General features: G+C 45.9%; 1 long non-coding RNA gene across 3 annotated transcripts; it reads left to right on the plus strand.

Moving 5' to 3' along the window:
• Window positions 1-777: 777 nt before the first annotated feature.
• On the plus strand, window positions 778-15,769 carry LOC146892691 (uncharacterized). Of its 3 annotated transcripts, none has more exons than XR_015004198.2 (3): window positions 797-1,007; window positions 11,499-11,566; window positions 15,296-15,769. It is a non-coding gene; the product is annotated as an uncharacterized LOC146892691 (long non-coding RNA). The 3 variants fall into 3 exon arrangements; XR_015004197.2 differs by lacking the exon at window positions 15,296-15,769 and adding an exon at window positions 11,957-13,551; XR_015004196.2 differs by lacking the exon at window positions 15,296-15,769 and having other exon boundaries at window positions 778-1,007; window positions 11,499-11,686.
• The last annotated feature ends 264 nt before the right edge of the window (window positions 15,770-16,033 follow it).

The following is a 16,033-nucleotide window of genomic DNA, read 5'->3' on the forward strand; positions in this document are numbered from 1 at the left end:
TGTGTGTGTGTGTGTGTGTGTGTCTGCCTCCCCCCCACCACCACTCTCCCAAAATCCCCTTTTAACAAGCCACATTGTTCCGTAGAACACAAGGAAGAGAAATTGAAGGAGGGGGTACCCGCAGGCCGCAACCAGCAATCAGGCCTTCTCTTTGCCTGGCCAGGACACACACGTCGCGAGCCCGGCCTGAAATGTGTTTCATTATCACATAAAAGGCTCCCGTGGCGAAGGAGCGGAGAGGCAGGGCTGGGGGCTGAGTGGGGGACAATAGAGGCTGAAAGCGCTGCCCTAACCTGCTATGTTTCTTATCGCATGCCCATTGTTCGAGGGTCGTTTTAAACTACTTAGCGCGCCCCCCTCCACTGATCCCTGCCGATAAGATATAGTTCTGTGCGAATACATAAAAAGGTTGTCGGGGAGCTGTGCCCTGGAGGCTTTTCTCCCTTCTCTGGTGTCTTCCCCCCCCCCACACACACACACAGTTCCCACCCCTAGTTTCCAAGTTTAGAAGCTTAGGGATGCCTCCCCCCCCCCCCCCGCAACTCGACACATTGCAGGGTGCAGCGGCTACCCCCCCTTTTTTCTTCCGGTTGCCCGTCGCCTTCCTTGCTCAGGGTTTAAGCAACCGTGATCTGTGAATAAACAAAGTCAGTAAACAACCGAAAAAAACATTCTAGATCCGAATTCCAGGAGGGTAAACTTTCCATGCCACGTCACACTTCAGCAAATTTGCACAGATATTATATTGCCTTCCCCCTCCTTTATTATTCCTTTTTTTTTCCAGGATCCCATTGTACTTAACTGAATTTTATAACGCTGATCGATATCTTGGTAAAATATTCATTTTTAAACTAGCGGGCAGTGAAATCTTTGCTTTGTGTGCTAAAGTCAACAGTCGCTCGGTTTGAGCTCAAATAAATGCAGGGATGCCTCGGCTAGGAGCAGTCCGCCGCCTCCCTCCGAGCGCAGGACGCTCTGACGCCCGCCTGGCCCGCAGGCCACCACAGGTAGGGAGCGCGCCCACTCGGGGGCCACGCCCGGGCACCCCGCACAGAGTCCGCCCCCCACTCAGGTCCACAGGCCTCCCCTCCCCCAGTCAATCGCGAACTCCTGTGCCTCTACGAGGACAGGGAGGTGCACCCAGCGGATGAAGACCCAGGGGGTTGGGAAGTAGCGTTTTCGCGGGGGAGTGGGAGATTCAAGACTGCACCGTGGCTTAGAAGAGCAAAAACTCTAGGAGTTTAAAACTCCCAACAGTTTACCAGTGTGGGTGGGTTCCCGAGGCGATGAGAAACGGGGACTGGTTCCTGTAGCCGGTATGGCTGGAGAGGGGCTAGTTTCCTAAGAGTTGTGGTTGGGAGGCTTGAGTCCGCCTCGGTCTCAGAATCTAGATTGGTGTACAGTCGGTGTGTGCCTGAAAGTAAGGGATCCTGAGACGCGGAGGCCACAGCTTGCGGGGCGCGTGCGTCTCTGAGTTCTGTTCTCTGCCGCTTCCCGGATTCTGGCAGACCAGGCAGTCCAAACGGATGCAGGGAGGGGGGACAGCGCCTTTCCTGCAAGTCAGTTTAGCTCTTGCCCGTAAGAAGTGGCGCTGGCCTTTACGCCGCAGAGAGCCCCCCTGGGTCAGGAGCTGGGTCCTGCAGAGAAAGTCAAAGCATGCCGCGGGGTCGTCTATCATCCCAGTTCTACAACAACCCAGTCGCGCTGCCCTAAAGCAGGAGCGGGTTCCGGGGTGTTGCACTTGAGCGTGTAGGGGTAAAAAAACAGAACTTTGGAAGACAAACCAGACTCCAGGGCTTCTTTCGGCTGCCTTCGGAAAGGTGCCGACATCTCCTAAACTAGCTTCCACTCTTGCCTGTTGAAAATACAGCATGCTAGACTTTTGAGGGCAGGGTCTAGAAAAGATCTCGTTTGGACCAGAGATAGACGATTATCTTGTAGGTAAAGCTTAGGGTTCTAAGCTCATCTCAGCGGGAGATATGGTGGGGGTGGGGGGATGAGAAGAAAAGGAAAAGCATCTTTTCGGTGGTCTATCAGTCCTTCCATTCTTTCTTAAACCGGCCTTCTCCCAGGATCTTTGCCTTAAACACCTGGATGCCTGGCATTGAAAGAAACCCACTTCCAGTTAAGTTTCACTGGGACTTTCAACAAAGGATGAGACGCACTAGGTGAATAGGACATTCCCCCATAACTGGAAGTCTATTCCAGGTTGCACTGCCATCTGCGGACAGTGAATCTAGTAGGCAGAAACAGTCCACCTGACCCTCTGGGTCCATGCTACAAGGGTACCTCCGAAAGTGCGCAATCTACGCACACCCTCCGGTCCTGCCCTTGCATCCCAGGCTGTGGGCCCACGTTATGGACGCTGGAGGCCAACTGGAATGCCTCCGCAGCGTTCCAAGCTGGGGTTCCGCCTGGTGTGCCTGGCTGGTTGTCTTCCCCGAACGAGATGGAAAGCCGGCAGGACACACAGCGAGGCTAATCGTTTTTAAATAATTAATGCCTCCCCATTCCGCTCGTAATGCAGAGCTTCGAATCCGTCAATTACTTGTCATTAGACGAGAGTCACCCCACGGCCTTCCCTCGAGCCTTTGTCGGGTCACCTAGCCCTGCCCACTCCACGGGCGGAATTAAAAGGTGTCCGGCCTTTGAGAACCGGTGCGGAGTAGCCACGGCCTCAATTCAGTGAGAGTTTAGAAAGAAAGACCCTCGGTGAAGAGATGTAATCTTTCAAATGGCCAATTTAAACGCCCGATCTTTATCGCCCTCCTCCTCCCGGCGGCGTTATACAGAGAAGGGAGTCCGTAGTGCTTTGGGGCCTTTTAATGTGGAAGTGGGGCGCTGTGGGGAGGAGAGAGATAAGGCTTAATAGGGCTTGGGGAAGGCGTTTGCCAAAGGACGTACCTGGAGGTACCTTGAAGCCACTGTCGGTCTTTTATTGTTGTTGTCCCCCCACCCCCTCCGCCACATCGTAGTAGTTTGGGGTGCCTCCTCTCCAGAGGAGCAGGGCTTCCCGATCCTGCAAAGCAGGGACCTGGACGGATTATGTTCTCCCTAGGCAAAATACAGTATGTAACAAAGGGAACGCTAAGGATGGTTCCCATTCATCCAGCTTCTGTGGACCCAGACGTGCCGTACAGAGAAACTGGCTAAGATTCACACAGGGATCTCAAGACCTGTCTCACAGAACAGACAGACTCCCTCCCCAACCGAAAGAAAGGGAGGGAGGGAAGGAGGAAAGAAGAAAGAAAGGAGGAAGGAAGGAAGGAAGGAAGGAAGGAAGGAAGGAAGGAAGGAAGGAAGGAAGGAAGGAAGGAAGGAAGACCATCCAGTAGCCTCAATTCCAGTCAGGATTCTCTGTGGTTGGCTAAATAACAAGGGTTCAGACTTGAGGTGTCTGTGTCAAGACAGGGATGACATGGCCCTGGCTGCAGCACCATAGCAACCAAGGCCAGCCCGGAGTCCTCAAGTGAAATAAAAAAAATTAAATCCAAAATAAGGGAAAGGGCCACCAAAAGTTTGCAACTTTAATTACTCTTCCGACCAGTTTCTTACGGGTCTAATAGGTTTTTGTTGTTGTATTGTTTTTGACAGTAAATAAAAATCACAAAATCTCAGGACCTTACCTACCCCCGCCTTGAGGAAAAGCTATGAGCTGTGTCTCTACCCTTCCTGAACTAAGAAGGCACCTGTCACTGCAGTGGCCTTAGACTAGACTCCAGATAATGTATTTTTTTTAACACCCTTCCACTCCAGGGGAAGTTTTCTTTTGGGGGGTGGGGGTAGGGATGGGGAATGGAGGAAAAGATCAAATGTGGAAGGAGAAAGGTGGAGAGCTTTTGTGTCTGGCCCAACTGGGAGCTTCTTGCTTTTTAGGACTTGCCATGCCTTTCAAAGCAGCAATACCAGATTAGAATAAAAAGTAAAATTAATGAGAAATCCCCGATATGGAGGGGCACTTCCATATTCAAAGAAAAATAATAAGAAATTGATGTGTTCCTGAGGGAGCTCAGTAGGGCTCCCACTCCTAGTAGGCCTGAGTTCTTTTTGACAAAACTCCCATACTCTCTGTCACTCCAGGGGTTGCCTCGGAAGCCTAAATCCTGGGGCATCTTCCCCATTCTGCTCACAGCCTTCCTGCCCACTCTCTTATCCCTTTTCTTTTCTTCTTTAAAACAATAATGTGTGTCTCCCTCACTCCCTCCTCCCATTGTATTTGTTGATGACCTAACACGCTCACACCAAAAGCCACACACAGAAAACCAACAACGTGGGATGGGAGGAAAGACCAATTATGGCTGAGGCTAACAAGCAGGGAACACCCAAGTAGAAGCTGGCTGTCTCCTGGGAGACTGAGGGAAGCTTATTTTACAAGCTGTAATTCCGTCCCAGTCCCTATCTCCAGCCTGGAAGTGATGCCTCCTCTCCCCTCCCCCTCAGCTCTGTGCTCTAGGAATCCAGTCCAGAACTCCTGCAAATTCTTCGGGAGAATCTCTCTGAACAGGTGAAGAGAGCAGAGATGTTTTCTAAGGTTGTCTTTAGGATATCATGCTTAATTTTAAGTCAGTGGCAGCAACTGTCAACACGGAGACATCATTGTGACATCTACATGAACACCACCGGGATTCACCTTAAAATTCACCGTGTGTGTGTGTGTGTGTGTGTGTGTGTGTGTGTGTGTGTGTGTGTGCAAGCTTGCGCACACGCCCCCGTGTGTGTATTTTATTTCACTGTTAGATGATTAATCAGATAGCTAGGGGTGCTAAAAGAAACAAAACAAATTAAGTTACGTTCATACCTGGATTTAACTCCATTTTGCTAATTAGCAAATGCTGGAGGGGGCGTTGTTAAGCGAGGATGTCAGCAACACTGTATTCTTGACTTAAACATTTTTAGCCTAGAAGCGAAATGTCAGCATCACAAATGGGTAAAGAAGTCTAGGCTTACTTCATGAACTGGGGCTTTACTGCCTACATTGGAAGTTTGGAATGAACCATGAATGTGTTGCTTTTGAAAAGGTCACTTTGCTTTTGTAATTCTGCTCACATGTGTTTAAATGGTTCAGAACCAATTTACTTCCCCCATATAAAAATTAGTTTCCCCCAGTTTCATTTATTTGAAAATGATGAGAAAGCTCCAAGAATACACAGATGTTTGGGGGTGTATTAGATCATAAGCTATATAGACCAAAATAGAGTTATCTATATGTCTGTGAACTTGTTTGCTTCTCAGGAATTTGGTCTACATTTATAAAGCAGACTTAACTGTATAATGAGTTATCTTGGCTGTTGTTTCCTTGCTTAAGGCAAAGCATCAATTTCTTAATCTGAAACCATGAGTGTTAAACGTGTGATACTTAAAACTATAGAATGTAATCTTGGAGTGTTTGGAGGGTAAGAGGAGAGGCATGAGTAGGGTAGGATAGAGAATTGGAAAGAACAGAGAAATAGGTGACAATTTCTGTGAAGGACTGGGGGGGGGGTGTAAGCCAGGACAGGACCTGGGCCATCGGGAGCTCTGTGAGGTAAGTAGCATCTTTAACTAAGAAATGGTAGGAGTGAGGAGTGTGTGCCTAGTATGAGACTCTGGATTCCACCTCCAGCATGCAGAAATTATATATATATATATATATATATATATATATATATACACAGTGCTTCATCTTATATAAAATATACAGTTCTGTTCAAGCTGTTTGCCTTACCTTTTAAGGCTCTCTGTTTCTCCCTGCAGTTCCGATCTACTAAGAGAAGGTATAGTTTCCACTCTATGTCTTGCCAATTGAGAAATTTTGCCTTCTTCCCAGAACAGGGAGCCCATTTCTCAGCAGGAATCCCCCTCTTTGTCCTGTCATTGTAGGCCCTTGCCCAACAGGACACCCCCATCTTGCTTATCACAACTCTCTTCGGTCCCACCCCTACTGAGTGGAGCATTCCACTTGCCACCCACCCTGTGATATGTTGTCACCCCCCTGATGGAAGTCAGAACTTATGAGTAAAGCTCCTGGGGCTTAGAGTTTGGGAACTTCCTCAGCATTGGCCTCTCAGCTCTCCATCTGGGACAGGCGATTTGTATTTCACCTGAATAATCTTTCAACTTCCCAAAGCTTCAGACTGTCACACTGGACACCCCCAGCTCCCAAGCAGTAGGAAGCCTGTCTTCCCAGAATTCCAGATTCTCCCAAGGAATGGAAGGCACAAGGGAGAATAAATCTTAGGGACTATGTGGCAGGACAGAAAAGATGCCACCCCTTTTTCTAGTAGAGATTCGAACGGGAGTGTCCCAAGTTAAGTGGATTCGTGTTTCTACAATGGAAATGACTGGGATTGCGGTCCTTCAAAGTCAGCCAGATCTGAGCAACATTTTCTTTGCACCTAACTCTGGGACAGCTGGGTAAGGCGGGAAGAGAGGTGACAACGAGAGACTCGGCAGCTAAATAGATGGTTCTTGAATTGTGATTAGAAAGACAAAATGCCAGAGAAAAAGAAAATGTCAGGGGCAGAGACCACCGGCAGCCGTGAAGACTTAGAACAATGCACACTGGCAGATTATTTCAGAACTGCAGCTCCTCAGCCGGCCTTATTCCTTGCCAGGAGATCTTGACAGGAGGGTCCAGGAATGTTCAAAGCCAGCCTTGCTTCTGACCTCCTCCTGACCTGCACCTGGTGACTTGATGACACAGGTGACAACAGAGACAATTGCATGCACCACCCACATTGGGTCTCCCCCCCCCCCTCTCATGCTCCTGCTCAGCTGACAGAGAAGCAAAGTCCCTGCCCCCCCACAGCTCTTATCTTTCTCAGGACGGACATACAGATGCAGATCTAGTAAACACCTGCTTTCCAGCTCAGACTCCTGGTGGGGATGCTGACCTGGCACCATGGTCTATATGTCTTTCATGGAGGAATTGACCCTGCAACGTGGTGTAGGGTTGGGGGGAGCTGTTGTCAGCAAGGAACCAGCAGGTAACATGCCATTGGGCTGCATGTAGGTATGCCTTATGGTGAGGGTTTAATATCCGCTTGGACAGACTTTGGTGACACAGTGTGGAACAGGGCAGAGGCCCTTATCCTTCTCGAAATAGTGCTCAGCCTCAGCACCAAGGTCTCCTTATTTTTAGGGCCCTGCTGCTGGCCATGTCTGGGATCTTCTTTTCCACTGTGACATTTCGGGAGACTCTTAGGTGACTGGACTCAAGAGTCGACTCCATGAACAGGGATGGTCAGCTTTTGAAGATGAGCAGAATTCTAGAATCAAATATACTTCTCACTCTAAATGGGCTAGCTGAGGTCTTAGATTAAGATGGATACATGAGATTCATATGAATGGAAACCTTCGAAGACAGTGGAAACAGAGAAGCTGCCATTTGGGAACTGACAAGGGAATGGACAAGTAGGGAAGGGTACGCAGTTTATACTTTTGTCCTCTTAGGTTTTAATTAATACCCCTCTCTCACCAGAAAAGTTTGCAGCTAAAGGCCAGTCTCTCTTGATTCCTTTGCTTTAAAAGGACATTTTGATTCACCCAGGCAAGCAATTACCTCCCCCAACCTACCCCCCCCACACATACTGCCCGACTCCCAAGCCTCTTCCTTCCCAAAGCTCTGAGAGAGCTGAGTCCTATCTGCTCCTGGCCTCCAGCATAGAGCCCTGGCTGGGAACTAGACTGAGGTACTCATCTGCAGTCGTCAGAATGCCAAAGATTATCCAGGGAGGTCAACCCTGGACCCCAAGTTTATTCTTCATAGACAGTGGAAAACGCTGTTTAGATTTTGTCTTTGCTGGGTGTGCAACTAACAGTAACTACAGGGTTTCTCCCTAGAAGATGCTGGATCTCAGTCCCCCCCAACCCCCAACCTCCAGTCTCTCTCTTTCTTCCCTCCTTCGTTTTCCTCCTCCTCCCCATCTCTCCTCCTCCCCCATCTCTCCTCCTCCCCCATTCTTCCCTCCCTTCTGTCTTATTCTTCCTTCTCAAACCTCTTGAAGGGCAACTTGATTGCCTTTCCTTTACTTTATACCATTTTTAGTTAACTCCCTCCTTCTTGGGGGGGGGGGCACTAGGCCTTCATCTTAAGGTGCTCAACACTCCTAAAGGGCACCCGATCCCAAGCATCCCAATCTGTAAGGAAAGTGCTCTTTTGAACCTTTTGTTCTGCAACCTCTACAAGTCCTTACCTGGAAAAAGTTCAGGTCCATTCCTCCTCATTCCCTTCCCCCATCCAAGACCCAACAGACTTTAGGGTTAGTCTTTGATAACCTCCTTGCAGAACAAAGTTGGGGCGCATGTGGCATATCTACAATCCTCCTTGTACCCATACAAGGCAACCTTGGGTCCTCCAATCAGGTATTTGGGGAGTGGGGAAGGTAAAGTAAAGTGGCAAAGCCACACTCTGAGCATTGCATTTTAATGAACTTAACAAGATCCCCATTTACTCCTCCCTTAGAAATGGAAAAGGGAGAGATGTTTGATGCTCAATATTGCCAGCCACCAGTGGCCCTTTTCTTCCTTGCTCTACCTTAAACTTGCCAGAAGGGATTGCTCTGGTGAGACGGATACATTGTCATCTGTTTGTGTAAAGCAGATGTAATTGCCAGTCAATCAAAGCAATACAAAAATTTAGTACGTACTCCGAAGGATAATAACTTAAAATTCAATAATTATGTTTCAGAAAGCTAAATGTGTGAGTTTTCCTCACCTTTGGACAGTTAATCTGGAGTGACTGGTGGTGTTTTTTTTTTTATGTTTGTTTTTGTTAAATTCAGAAGCTTTCTCTTCCAAGGCTGATATAATAAAATGGAACTCTCGTCATATTTATCTAGCCTCCGTCCATGGGATAAAAGGTACTTTTCAAATTAGATCACCTCAGTTCTATTCATGAATTGCTATTTTCAGCTAACCACAAGCAAAAACTCCTTCAAGTGCCGTCAGTTTTAAATCAGTTCTTCCCAGGATGCAAAACTCCTAGCGCTTTTAAATCTAAGAAATCACTAATCGTGCCTGTGAAATAACTAATTAAAAATAAAACAAAAAGCATTTTCAACTTACAGATTTTTAAAATTTAAACTAGAAGTAGTTTAACAGTATGGCATGTTCCGCAGGAACGGACAGCAAGCAGGTAAATATATTTTTTTTTCAATGAATGATGAGGCTTGAGGTGTAGTTCAGTTGGTAGACTGCTTGACTAAAGCAAGCAAGGCCTTGAGTTCAATCCCCAAGGCTGGAATTAAAAAAAAAAACCACTATATTATGTTTAGAAAAAGAGAGAATTGCTCTTGATATTAGATAACACTTTTTAATATAAAGGATCCCTGGAGAAACCAAAACATCGAATTTCTCTGCTCTTTTCATTTTAACGGATAGTTTTCAAAGAGGTTGCAAAAATATATTTGAAACTTTAACATTTTGGGCCCATCTATCTGCCTGTTCAATCGTCTCAACTATTTCTTTCCATGATCTGGAGCGCCTGGATCAGACCCTGAGCAATACGGAGAAGAAAGACTTGGGTGCCTTTCCATTGGTGTTTGGTGTGTTGCTGTTCGCAGCCCAGCCGACTGACACATTCTGTTCTCATTGTCACTGGCAGCACTATGTACTTTTGATATGAATAAAACTAATTACTCACTTGGATTTTATAAACTTTCTCTTAATTGTATGTTTGACCAAAAAAGGTCAATGCTAACTAAACTGTTCTTGGAAAGACTTCGAAATAGTCTTTAAAAAGTAGTCTTTAAAAATAGTCTTTAAAAAGAAAAATACTTTTCTTTTTAGAGTTAAAAAAAAACCCACATTAAGAAATTGCTGGAGGAAGCACATTTATTTATTATTTTTTAGATTGTTTACAAAAGTTCGGTACAACAGTGAGAATATTTCTGGACAAAACTACAAATGTTCTCTGTGGGAAGGGGATTCGTTCACCTTTTAGTCTTCATATTGGGAGTGCAAGGTGATTGTCCCTAACTTTCCCTAAACTGGTGCCCAGGACCTACATTAATCAACTCACCACCTCCGAAGCCCAGGCAAGGCCGCGCTAAGCTTTGAAAAACAATTTAAGAGAAGCTTGCTTATATTTTTTAGCACACAGTAAACTCCCATGACACTGAGACAGAAATTCTGTTTGGTGCAAGCGGCAAAAAACACAATCTATCAGTGTTTACATGTGTATTCAGCCATGAAATTGAATACTATCAGAGTTGAAAAATGCAAATCAAATTAAAAACAGAGAAAATTGCCTTTGGAATTATAGTACCCAGGAGTTCCAGAGTGTTTGCTTAAACGGAAATATTTTTTAAAAATAACGGAGAGTGTCTAAATTGCCCTCTCACCGTCGACTCCCCACTTCCATGGACCAATTCTTTAATTTTACCAAGAAATAACGTCCACTGTGGGTACAAACCGTCCACCACTATAACAAATCACACTTTGTTTCTCCAGAACAGAGCTTTTCTTAAATATCAAATTGCCTCCATTAAGCCACGTGTCCCTAAAATCAGGCTTGCTTCAGCATCCCCGATTCATATTCGGAGCTGTGCTGCAGTTGCTATACTCCAGCGGCACGCTCAGGTTGCGCGGCGAGTGCAGGCAACCCCGGCCCTAGAAGCCGCGCAATTCGCGTGGGGCCAGGACTCTGAATCTGTGGATTGGCGAGCGGAGCCGCCAGTGCGGCCCTGGTGGTTTTTCAAGTAGCCGACCACTGCAGATCAAACACCCGAGAGACAGCGGGCCCGGGGGACTGCTTCTCTGCTCTGCTCTCACAATCCGCTGGGACGCCACAGGGCCAAAGGAAAAGGAAACCGCCCGCCTAGTGTTGGGGAAACCGGGTAAATAAAAGAGCGAGAGAGGCAGGATCGCGGCAGGTGAGAGGGGCAAACTTGGGCCCAGCGATCCAAGTTCTAGAATGTGGAGAACCCACCCATGTCGGTCTTGATAGCCAGTTGGGCGAGACCAGACCTACTCCACTGTCCCCACAGTGGGCACTTTACTTCTCTTCCACCCCTCCCCCACGTCCTTCGGGCCCCTGGGAAAGCCAAACTTGGTCTCTGCTTCAGGTGCCAAGGTCCAACAGCTTTCAGAAACAGTCTTGGGCCAAGTATCAGCCAGACCAAGACAGCCACGTCCACCTGGGTTCTAAGTGAGGGGTCCTGGGAACACCCCCCCCCCCCCCCGCCGCAGTGGCCAGGCTGTGGGGTAGAGAAGTTTCCCTGTTACTTGGTGACCTCTGAAGATTTTCATTTCTCCCTTCTGACACTTGCCCACCCCCTCCGGTCCCAAATATCCTTGACTCTAGCCCGCGGTCGCCAAGAGCACTGTCACTTTTTCTTCTCTGGGGAGGAAGATAGTTGAAGGGCCTGTGCGTCATTTTTTCCTCTCTCCTGCCTATCCCAGACCTGGTGATCCGAGGCCCAGCCCCAGTTACAGAACGATAACTCCTGTCCAGCCGTGGGCAGCAGTGGAAGCTACTTTTCACTCGAAGCTTGCCGGTCTATTTTTTTTTTTTCCAGGAACCCCAAACGGTGCAGAACAGTGCCACCGCACCTAGAAGACAGCCCGAGGCTCCTGGGCAGATCCCGTAAGTTCCAGCTGGGGAGATTCCGGAACCCATTTCCAAAGAGTGTTGCGCTGCTCGCGTGTGTGTTGTTTTCAAAACCAAGCAAAGGAAACAGCAACCAATTAAAATGAAATATTTTCAGTTCCCTCCTACGTTGTCAGTGATTTGCCCCCTGGGGATCCACAATTTTCCCAAGCCTGTTAACGGGTGACAATGAATGAGTGCCTCCTGTAATTTAATTTTCCTGTCACACTAAATAGAGCGACATTGTAAACCTTAGATCTACTCTTACTGATAGCATCGCCTTGTTTTGTCATTTGCACCATAAAGACCCCCCAAAAGGGACACTGTATTGTGATCGCCACTCTTGAATTATTCAAGAACTTAATGACATTTTTCCATTTTAAAAAGGGAACTAATTGCCATTGAAGCGAAGCATGTGACCTTCTCGGGGTGCCCAGTATGAGAATGTTACCATCTGTACATCTACACGGAGCCACGGAACAGCAAAAATAGGGGGAAATGTAAACAAGCTGGATTCAAAATGAACACTAAAAATCACCCGTATTATTTAATTCCATCCAAGCCAGAACATACAGTTCCAAAACTCTCTTCACTTGACCAAAAATCTATGCCCAATGTGTCGTCATCAGTCAGGCTCACTTTGGGAGACCTGCGGTGACTTTTTAGTTAGGATAGACGTAGCTGTGATTCCGAAATCAAGTATCCCTTCTTAGATGTGAAATTACTTTTTGTCCTGATTGAGCCGTCTGCCCTCGCCCTTTGCTGACTTTTTCTTCATTTAATTACTTATTTATTGGAATGGAAAAGGAACTCAAATTATGAAGACAGGTCACCTCAGTATTTGCTGTTTGAATCTATCTGGAGTCCTCTGCAAAACCAGGCTTGCAATTCTTCATTTGTATGGCGTTCTTCTTAAATTATTGAAATGGGTGTTTATCCCTTCTGTAAAGTAGAGAAGACAGCTAGTGTGTTTCCCACAGTGTTCATGCCTTTTCCCTGTTTCCCAGGAAAGCAGAGAACATATATGTGCTTCCATCAACATCCTGTGACTTCATAAATACACATCTACAGAGGTCCTTGTGTTCCTGAGCTGACTGACAGCCACTAAGAACCATTTGAAAGATGTGAAGGAGTGTTAATAAGTTCAGGAGCAAAACACTTCCCTTCGCTGGGCTCCAGAAAATACCCTGAAATTTTAAGTGATGGTTGAGATGAGGCATGGAGATTTCTACAGAAAACCACAGTTCCTTTCAAATCAATGCCCTCAAATACGCATTTAGCTTAGCAGAGAGTTATAAATATCCTGTACTGGGCTGTGAATCTTCAGCTCCCCCCATCTCCTGCCCTGTCTCAGAGTTTCTGAAAAGAGGAAGGAGATATGTGTGAACATCTAAGAAGATTTTTCATAAGTATCAGTATAGCCATGTGTCAGTGTGGGGTCGGCTAGAAGCGACTGGCTGATCAGTTGGGGAAGTACAGTAAATGCTTTGTTAAAGAGCTATAGAACAGAACAACTGTTTCCATTTTTCCTCAAAAGAAACATGTTCTCTCCTTGGCGACATGTGCTCTTGTGTTCAGTAAGAAGAGAGAAGAAATGTATCAAGGATATGCAGGTTCTGAGTTATTTGTTTATTTACTTTGAACTGCTGAGGCTGGAAAGCAGGCCTCCCATATCTAAGCACGTGCTGTATTACCCAGGCACTCTCCCAGCCCACAACACATAGCTGTTACTTATTAAATAATAAAGACATCGAAGAATGCAATATAATGTGATAAAAGCAACCCTTCATGGATCATGTGTTAAAAGTCATTTTAGAAATTTTCTTATGTGTTTCTATGCTTTTTTCCCTCTTGAACAGCTTGTAGACTGTAAGAGTAGATTGAATTATCAAGTGTTTCATGTCTGAGCTCTATTGTATTCTGTAGTGAGATTACTCAGGAATTCAGTATGCTATCAAAATAAAAATTTATTTACCTTTCAATTCTTTGGACGCAGGACCACTTGAAAACCACTTCAGTACTGTGGAAAGATCTAGGCATCTTCTGGATACAAGGTTTCTCTCTTCTGGCTCCATTTCTAGGACTTGCTGTCCTGAATAAGTCCCACCCTGTCCTGAAGAAGTGTTGGTGCTGGCATTTCCTAGAGCCAGTGTGGAGATTTCATTCTTATTTAGTTGTTGGTTCTAGGGGGTGCGTGAGAACTTCTGATAGAGGACCATGCTCAACTCAGTTGCATCTAATCTCTACCTTCTGCCTTCCAGTGATAACCATCTCTGGAAAGCATTCCCATTTGACTTTCATGAAAGAGAAAACTAGAGAATTTTGCCATAAGATAGACGGAAGCCTCCAGTTCTGCATCTGTGAAATGGATTTTTCATTGTTTTTGTCTCTTATTTCTCCATCAAACCCATTGTGAAGGGATTCACTGAGGCTTTGCTGATGAGCGAGTCATCTTTCATCACTCTTGCTTGTGTCTGGAATTGCTGCAAAGTTGAGTGTGCATGCTCTGTGTTTTGGTTCTTTTTTTTTTAATGCTGTGCACACTCAGGAAAGGATGAATAAGGCCATTATTTTGGAAAAAAAAAGTTTCACTTAAACCTAGGCAGACACGCTGTCAGACTATTTTCCAGGTTCTAAAAGGGTCCAAGAATCACACCATACAATCAGTTGGCTGTCTTTGTTGCTTTAATTCCAGCAAAGAGTTACTTAGGTTCTCTTTTCTGTACTTAGTCCTGTAAGCATCAGAACTACTAGCACATGGTTTTTAAAATTCTAGAACTGACAAAGTCATCAGCAACTCTCTGCCCTTCCATATTTAATTGAATGTCTGCACTTAGACATATTTACTGGACTTCTGAGTGTCTATGTTTCCTCCCCTGGAAAATAGCGGCAAGATAGCTTAGCTATGGCCTGGTTATCAACAATACCTTTAAAGGAGATGCAGTTCTTCCTGTTTTGCAAATACTTGTTTCATAAGCATGGATTGTGTTGCAACTCTGGGTCAGGATTCTGATCAGACACAGAGCATTGTTTCAGCCAAAGACAGTTATATTACTTAGCAATGACAGTGTCCAGCTTGAGCAAATTGCACTGTGGAAATGGGAATACCTGTTGGTTCTAGTACATTTTTTTTAAAATAGAGATCAGGGAGGTATAAAACCCCTCTTTAATTTTCTATATACTAGGTGAAACTCATGTGTTTGGTTTTTGCTTGTTCTTTTTGGTGACATTTTAAGTAGCTAGTTAAAGTACTGATAAAAATCTATCTGGGTGCATTAGGATAGGAGGGATCATTTCTGTAGTGAAAATGCAGGGAGTCTCACATATGCCATCAGAAGGACTCTTCCTTTTCCTTTTTCATACAATTCTAAAGGAACAGGGGCACTTTTCTTTGTTGTTTGTTTGGTTGGTTTGGCTTTTCTAGGCCTGAGTTTTTCTGGGTAGTCCTGACTGCTCTGGAATGCACTCTGTAAATGGTAGCAAGGTTGGCTTTGAACTCAGAGATCCTTATGTCTCTGCTTCCCAAGTGCTGGAATCAAAACTCCTCTCTCTCTCTCTCTCTCTCTCTCTCTCTCTCTCTCTCTCTCTCTCTCTCTCTTGTTGGGGGGATATCTCACTCTGTAGGCCGGTCTAGTCTTGAGTTTGTGATCCTCCTTCCTCAGCTGCTAGAGTGCTGGAATTACTGTCATCCCAGGCCCTTCTCAGCGGCATTCTTGTTTTCTCTAGATTTGCTTATTCACCCCTACTGGAACAAAAAGATGAGCCAGAGGAATGACTCTGGCAGGGCTGTTTGCCTAACAGCACCATGGGACTCTCAAGAACAGAAGCTTCTCCCCACACTGAACTTTGACCCTCACAAGAATGTCCCCAAAAGGCCATCATGACACTACAGTCAGATAACCCTGCGTACTCTCCCAAGTGTTTACTGCATCTAACCGGAGGAATGAGACAAAATGAGGGTGACTCAGAGCGAAGTGGTGGTGCTGCTGCCCCAGGTGGGTGCTGTGCTGAATGCAAACGTAGGCAACTGGAGGGTCAGACACAAGGGAGCATCAGTCACGAGAACTGTGAGAACTGTCAGCGGAAAGATCTTCAAACTGAAAGTGTCCATTTGACCTCCTTGCAGAACTGAAGTTATCCAAGTTATTTAATCTCCCCCCAGAATTACCAAATCTTATGAGAAATAAACAATGAGGTGTGTGTCTGTGTGTGACTCACTGTTAGAAATCTTTAACATAAGACCCAAGGTCTGACCTGAGATAGGAGTCCTCTTTCATGGCCAGGAAGTATCTACCAACTCAAGAGCAATTCTGTGATGGAAGGTGGCTGGTTACCCATACCAGGGGAATCTTTCTTTGTTGGTTTGGACAATGTTGCAAGTTAATTTATACTTCTCAGAAAGGTGAATAGGGACAAGCATAGAAAAAGCTCCTGGAGGACTCTCTTGGAAGGGTAGGGCAGGCT

Source organism: Myodes glareolus, chromosome 10, assembly GCF_982192425.1.
Source record: "Myodes glareolus chromosome 10, mMyoGla1.1, whole genome shotgun sequence".
Lineage (NCBI taxonomy): Eukaryota > Metazoa > Chordata > Mammalia > Rodentia > Cricetidae > Myodes > Myodes glareolus.